General features: G+C 47.4%; 2 pseudogenes; both read left to right on the top strand.

Annotated features, from left to right (window-relative positions):
• The window catches only part of LOC101580194, a 7,479-nt pseudogene extending 6,781 nt beyond the window's left edge, over positions 1–698 (top strand).
• Positions 699–4,712: 4,014 nt separating this feature from the next.
• LOC101580456 lies at positions 4,713–5,746 on the top strand (annotated as a pseudogene).
• Positions 5,747–7,321: the final 1,575 nt, after the last annotated feature.

Here is a 7,321-nt window from a genome sequence, read left to right as displayed (position 1 = left end):
TGCCTGAAGCGCAGACCCCGCTGCAGGGAGTGCTGAATCCCTCAGTGCCCACGACTGCAGCGCAGACCCCACTGCAGGGAGTGCTGAATCCCTCAGTGCCCGTGACTGCAGTGCAGACCCCACTGCAGGGAGTGCTGAATCCCTCAGTGCCCTCGCGACTGCAGCGCAGACCCCACTGCAGGGAGTGCTGAATCCCTCAGTGCCCTCGCGACTGCAGCGCAGACCCCGCTGCAGGGAGTGCTGAATCCCTCAGTGCATTGGAAGGCATTACTCAATCTGGGCTCCCAATATCCTGGTACCGTGATCTACAAAGTTCCAAAGAGGTACAGCTTTGGTCTTGCTTGTGAATTTTTTGATGTGCTTCCTGTGCATAGGATTCAGAGGAAGGAGGAAGTACTCCCCAAGGATAGAAGTGCTCACTGATGTTGATCCATAAGCTTCTGCTGATCAGAGGTTCTCGTGCCTTGTGTCCCCCCAACATCATTGAACAAGGGATCATGTGGGAGCACATGCTGGTGCTGGGGTGGTCAAGGATAGATACCTTCAGAGGGTTTTGTGGCCACAAGCTTCATGACATCCTAATTGCCCCTGGAGCCGCAGCCCTAACAGCTGATGTGGACTTCACTTGTTTGCACAGAACAGCACAGGAAAAGTAGCTTCTCTGCAGCTAGTAGAACAGCATTTTTTTCTTTTTTTTTTTTTTTTTTTTTTTGATGAGGGTATTGATGTCCCTCTGAAGGTTCTTTTAGATAAATTGATTGATCCATAAGGCAGCTGTTACTTCAGGGGTGTACATTAGTGAACCTCTGAAGGTGGAGAAAGATTTAACTTTGCCTCACTGCCTCATCTGAGGCTTCACCATAGAAGTCACCACACAGACATGTGGCAGCCAAAGCCCTCTTTTTCACCTGTGGCTGGGTTTCCTGAGCTGGCTTGGCAGTGAGAGTTTAGCTCACAGTTTATCCTCCAGTCTGCTTAAGAAATCAAAATAGGGGGCCAGGGAGATGGCTCAGTGGAACAAGTGCTTCCCTAGCAAGCGTAAGGGCCTGAGTTCAATCCCCGGTTCCACCAAAAAAAAAGAAAAGAAATCAAAAGAAAAGGAACACATTTCACACGTTAAAAATGATGACCAACAAAGAACAATAGTTATGCAACGAAATATTCATTCATAAAATGAAACCCTCACTGAAGTTAACTCACTGGTAATTAAGGGTCTTCCTCTGTTGTCGGAAGGCAGCCGCACTGAAGCGCCTGGGTGCGCCATGTTGGCTGTGTGTGGATTTCCCAGCGACGTGACCACTTTTGCGTGTCATCGAACATTATCTATGGGAATTTCAAATTCTCTAAGATCAAGCCACATCTGATGATTTGAGGGGGAAAGTGAAATGACAACTGAAAAATATGTTTAAACACCTTTGTTTGCTTAGCATGCCGTTCATGATTGATGGCCCCACTCCTATATACGTTCTAACTAACATTTTCAGTTAACAATGTTAAGGATACATTTTTCAAATCCAGGGTCATAGGGGCCAGGGAGATGGCTCAGTAGAATAAGCGCTTCCCTGGCAAGTACAAGGGCCTGAGTTCAATCCCTGGTTCTGAAAAAAAAAAAAAAAAAGGAAGGACAAATCCAGGGTCACTAATAAATAAAAGTAGTTTCTAATTGATTAAAAATTTAAAAAAAATGTTTGAGAACTCTGAAGGAGATAATAGTCACTAAAAGATTTTGTTCTACACTGTTGGAAGTCCCAAACCGTAATTAATTCACCCCTCATTTCCTTTAAAATAATTCTAAGGTTTCTCTGCTTACTCTAAACACCGTGTTGTTTGTGTTGGTTTTTAAAATGTATTAGTGGGGAAGGGCCGATAGCTTAGTGGTCTAAGTTCCTGCCTGGCAAGTGCCGGGACCTGGGTTCCACCCCAGTACTGCGTGCCGTGTCAACCCCGGAACTGTCCACCGAAACTGGGGTGGTGGCAGATGCCTGTAATGCCCACACTGGGGAGGCTGAGACAGGAGGATCACTATGAGTCCAAGCTGAGTAGCAAGACCCTGTGCCAAATAATTAAATTAAAAAATTTGTTTAATTTTTTTGTCAGATCGTCTGTTTATTGGCGTGTTTCCTTATGCTCCTTAGCTAGCTGGGCACTCGACAACATCGTTGTTGATGTTCATCTATGATGTCATGAGGGTGCCAGCTGTCCACGTTGCATCCCACGGACTGGGCGGTCCCTAGGATCTCCTTAATGGTTCCAGAAAGTTCTTGGGCTAAAGACCGGTGCCGCATCTGTCGGGCAACATTGACAGTCTCATCAAAAATATTTCTGCTGTGTTTAATGTTTTTCTGCTTCTTTCTGTCTGTTGGCGGCTCCCTGAGGGCTTTGATGATCAGGGTAGAGGCAGAAGGCACCACCTTAATCTGAGCCTGTCTGTTCTGAATGGTCAGTTTCACCATAACCCGCAGGCCCTTCCTGTCACCAGTTGCCTTGGCGATGTCATGCCCCACTTTTTTTGGAGACAGACCCAAGGGACCAGGGCAGACGTGGTGCTGACTTCACCAACGGTGATCTCGTTGGGGTCGAACTTGGGTGGCATGCTGGAGGTGGCTGGTGCCAGATGAACACAGGGATGACCGAAGAAAGTAATAAATATTTTTAAAGAAATAAAGGGGGGGGAGGAAAAAAAAGGAAAATAAAGGTAAAGAAAAAAAATAAAACATTGTGTGCCATCATTGTGGGTATTTGGTTCATGACAGGACATTTTCATTATTTTATATGTCCCTTTCCCTCCCTCCCTTTCCTACTTCCATCTCCTAGACCCCTTTCCATCTCAAAAAAATATCTGTGTCACCTTTTCCTTTTTGGTACCAGGGATCCAATTCAAGATCTTGCGCTTGGGGCCAGCCAGGTAGCACCTGCTTAAGTAGACCCATGGGCTGGGGGTTCAATCCCCAGCCTGCAGGCCCAGCTCCACCCCCAGGGCACACTGAGATGTGCCTGAGGCTGGGCGTGCTAGCATGTGCCTGTAATCCCAGCTCTTGGGAGGCTGAAGACAACCACTATGAGTCCGATCCACATAGTAAGACCCTGTAGACCCTGTACTAAGTACTATATATATAGTGTTTGCCAAGCAGGCACTTATGCCGCTGAGCTATATCCCCAGCCCCCTGCCTTGTTTTCTTTTATCTGTCTTTCATTTTGCTCTTTATAGTCTGGATTTTCCACATGAGAGAAACCATGTGGTATTTAAGCTTTCGCATCTGGTTTATTCCAACATGTTTTTGAGGTGCATTCATTTTGGCAAATTTATACAATGGTAGAAACCAAACATTTTGGACTGTGCATGGGGTGGGGGTCTTTTCAGTACAAAAGCCTTTCAGGGGGTCCTACCAGTTAGTTCAGTTGTTGAAGCGCCTGCTCATGCAAACGCAGTCAGGAGCAGGATACCGCGATTCCATCCCCAGCTCCACCTGCCTTACCAGACCCGCCCTTAAGGCAGCCTGAGCCAGTGAAAAAAATCCTAAAAATAAACCTTTCAGTGGAAATTTAACACAAAATCGGGGGTGGATGTTGTGGTTTTGTCTTTTTGAGACAGGATTTTGCTGTGCAGTTCAGGCTGGCCTTGAGCTCACAGTGATCCTCCCTCAGCCTTCAAAGTGCTGGTCTTAGGCATGGGCCACCAGAAGTATAGCTGATAGCTGACCAAAAAAATAAATAAATAAAAGGGGGAACCAGCGAGATAGCTCAGTGGACTAAGTGCTATTGTAGGTTCTCAACATAGAAACCAGATCCGAGTCCAAATTAAAATTTAAATATGAGCCTTCCATGACCCGGCCCGGGACCGCTTGACCATACTCACGCAGGAGCGGACAAACTGCCAGGAGCCTTCGAAGTATAGAGGTTTTATACTTCATAAAATCTTTAAAAACTTGGGCCTGGGAGATGGCTCAGTGGAATAAGTTCTTTCCTGGCAAGAGCCTGAGTTCAATCCCCAGTTCTGCCAAAAATAAAAACTTGAGCCTTCAAGGTTTTAAAGATAGAAAGTGCGTCCTGTTTGGCGAACAAACTTGTCGTTTAACATAGAACTGTACCTTTAGGGACAGCGTGACCATTACGCAGCATACATGTCTTCTGGGAACTCAATCTGTTGATGCTTTGGCGGTGGTACTCATGGCTCCTTGCGGTCTTTCGAGGAAGCAGGGTCACAGAAAGTTGAGCAGAGTAAGTTTTCACATTTCGTTTTACACTAACTCCTCACATTACTTCTACCTTAACCCTGCACCCGTGAGCCCTTAGCGAGCACAGGCGCCAGGGTTCACCCCCAGCACCCTATGCCGCGCTGGCCACCGCGTCTGGACATGGTGCTGCGGCCCTGTAATCCCAGTGCTGGGGCGCCTGAAGCGGATCGCTGCGAGTCGGAGCTACATCGCGAGACCTCGTACCAAACACATTTTTAAAAATGTTATTAAGGTAAAAGGCAGATATGGCTATACACATCTGTAATCTCTGCAGTCAAGAGACTGAGGCAAGATTATAAATTCAGGGATATACATGAGACCCTATCATAAGATATAACCTTTTGTATAAGAAAAAAGGGAAGGCGTTTTTATTGAGGCGACGCTGAAGGGCGCCCGGCGCGTTGTGCGAGCGCCGCGGGCCGGCGGGAGGCGCAGGCGCGCCGAGAACCACTTGCAAGAAGCCGAGCAGCTCTGGGAGCTGTCCTGCCAAAGAGACGTGGCCCTGGAATGGACACTTGCGGCACTCCTTGCGGCGCGGTGCTCTTTCCTGGGCTCAGACCGCGGATCACGTTTATCCTACTGTAGACGACCCTCACGAGGGGCAGGGTCGCACGCGCCAGTGTGCTCAGTGGCCGTAGCAAGGGGCTTGCAGAACGTGACAATATGCTGACGCTCCTTGGAGTCCGTAATAAAATGACCGACAGGGCAAGGGATAAAGTGATGCCCGTGATTGTACAGGGTTTTAAAGATGCAGCAGAGGACGCAGGAACATCTGTCACAGGTGGCCAGACAGGACTAAGCCCTGGATTGTCCTGGGCGGAGTCGCCACAACAGGCTGCCAGCCCAGTGAATTTATCGTGCCAGATAATGCAGTAGCTGGAGACGCGCTTGTGTTAACAAAACCCCTCGGTCCGCAAGTGGCTGTTGCTGTGCACCAGTGGCTAGATATTCCCGAGAAATGGAATAGAATGAAGCTAGTGGTCACCCAAGAAGACGTCGAGTTGGCATACCACGAAGCCATGATGAGCATGGCGCGGCTCAACAGGACAGCTGCAGGACTTATGCACACATTCAGCGCCCGCGCGGCCACTGACGTCACGGGTTTCGGGGTTTGGGGCCACGCACAGAACCTGGCCAAGCAACAGAGGAACGAGGTATCGTTTGTGATTCGCAACCTTCCTGTGCAGGCAAAGATGGTCGCTGGGAGCAAGGCCTGTGGGATACGCTGGGCCTCATGCACGGGACCTGCCCGGAGACATCAGGAGGCCTGCTAATCTGTTTACCACGTGAGCAAGGGGCTCAGCGCTGTGCAGAGATAAAGTCCTGCAAATACGGCGAGGGTCACCAAGCATGGATTATTGGGATTGCAGAGAAGGGCAACCGTACAGCCCGAATCATAGACAAGCCCCAGATCATCGAAGTCACACCACAAGTGGCCACTCAAAACGTGAATCCCACACCTGGTGCTACCTCTTAATCTAAATAGAGATAACCATTTGGTTTTGTTTTAAATAGATATATTTCCTTTACCATAACTTCAATTAAAGACTACAGTATAAGCAGCAACAAAAATCTCATTACGTCTACACATCTGGTGACCTTAGGTCGGTTTGTGAGTGGATAGTTAATAAAATGAAAGCCGTGGCCTTCCTTCCGTTACATTACCTGAAGATGCACCTGATCTGGAGGCAGCTTCTGAGTTGAGGATTATATTGTTATTCAATACTGTGAGTTCATTTTGGATCTTAGACACGTATCTCTTGCCGCATAGGCTCTTCCTCAAGGTGCTTTCCCACAGCACAGACGTTACCTAGAGTAATGTCACGTAGCGGTTTATGTCTTTCATTTTGTGTATATTTATCATCAGTCTAGTCTTTTTTTAAGTGTCTTGGATGGTGTTCTGGAAAGACAGATTTGGTAAGTGACACGCTGGTCCTGAGCAGTCCGAGCGTTGCATGATTCCTTTGTGTCTCTGGTTTGTAAAGCTGAGTCTGGTCATCCAGGAGCGTCTCTGACCCGGCAGGACTGTCTCCACGTGGGCATGCAGGTCAGCAAGGCCAGGCCTCGCTGCATGGAAAACACTTTGAAGACAACAAAGAATTTTAATTTTTTCAGCCTTTCTGGTATCCACAGTAATATCATTAGCTGTTTTCTTTACTGATAACAAAAAAGGATACTTTTTGCAATGTAATGAGATGTCTTATAGTGCAACAAGGAATTGCCTCCTGATAAGGGTCATGTATAGTACTCATTTACAATTCAATACAATTAAGCAAATTTTTAAATATAATCAGTAATAAAGACTTCTGTGGATGGTAAAAAAGAAAAAGAAAAAGAAAAAGAAAAAAAGGGAAATTATATGAAATGTGTCTGTCTTGGGCCGGCCAAATAGCTCAGCAGATTAAAGCGCCTGCAAGCAGGCCCAGGGCCAGGGGTTCAATCCCCGGGACTACCACGCCGGCCCCACCCCCAGGGCACACTGAGATGGCAATTGAGTCTGGGGTCCTGGTACGCGTCTCACCTAGCACGGAAGGAAGGACAAAGGCCCGTGGGTGGTAGGACTGAGGTGGCGATGGGGCTCTAGGCTTGATGGGATGAGCCTCAAAAGGGACTTGTGCCTGCGGGTGCAGCAGTGGGAAGCTATAGTCCTCTGCCCTTTCTTTAGTTGTATTTGTTTGACACAAGGTCTCACTGTGTAGCCCAAGGCTGGCTGTGAACCATGGAGATCCTCCTGCCTCAGCTTCCCAAGCACTGGGATGACAAGGGTGCATCACCAGGCCCAGCTTCAGCATTTTCTCCATCTATACAAAATGAGAAAATGCTAAGACATAACCAACCTTATTACTTTCAGATGTATCCTTCCAGTGTTTGTTTATTTTTTTTGTTTGTTTGTTTTCTTTCTTCCCCCAGTGTTTTTTGTTTTTGTTTTGTTTTTGTTTTTTGTTTTGTTTTGTTTTGTTTTGTTTTTTTGAGGAACCAAGGATTGAACTCAGGCTCTTGCGCTTGCCAGGGAAGGGCTTATTCCACTGAGCCATCTCCCCAGCTCCCCCAGTATTTCTTTTGTAAAGACAAACACATTTCTTTTT

The sequence above is a fragment of the Octodon degus genome, unplaced genomic scaffold, assembly GCF_000260255.1.
Source record: "Octodon degus isolate 3935 unplaced genomic scaffold, OctDeg1.0 scaffold00033, whole genome shotgun sequence".
In the NCBI taxonomy this organism is placed as follows: domain Eukaryota; kingdom Metazoa; phylum Chordata; class Mammalia; order Rodentia; family Octodontidae; genus Octodon; species Octodon degus.
The sequence above is the reverse complement of the archived record's forward strand: the minus strand, read 5'-3'. Positions and strand labels throughout refer to the sequence as shown.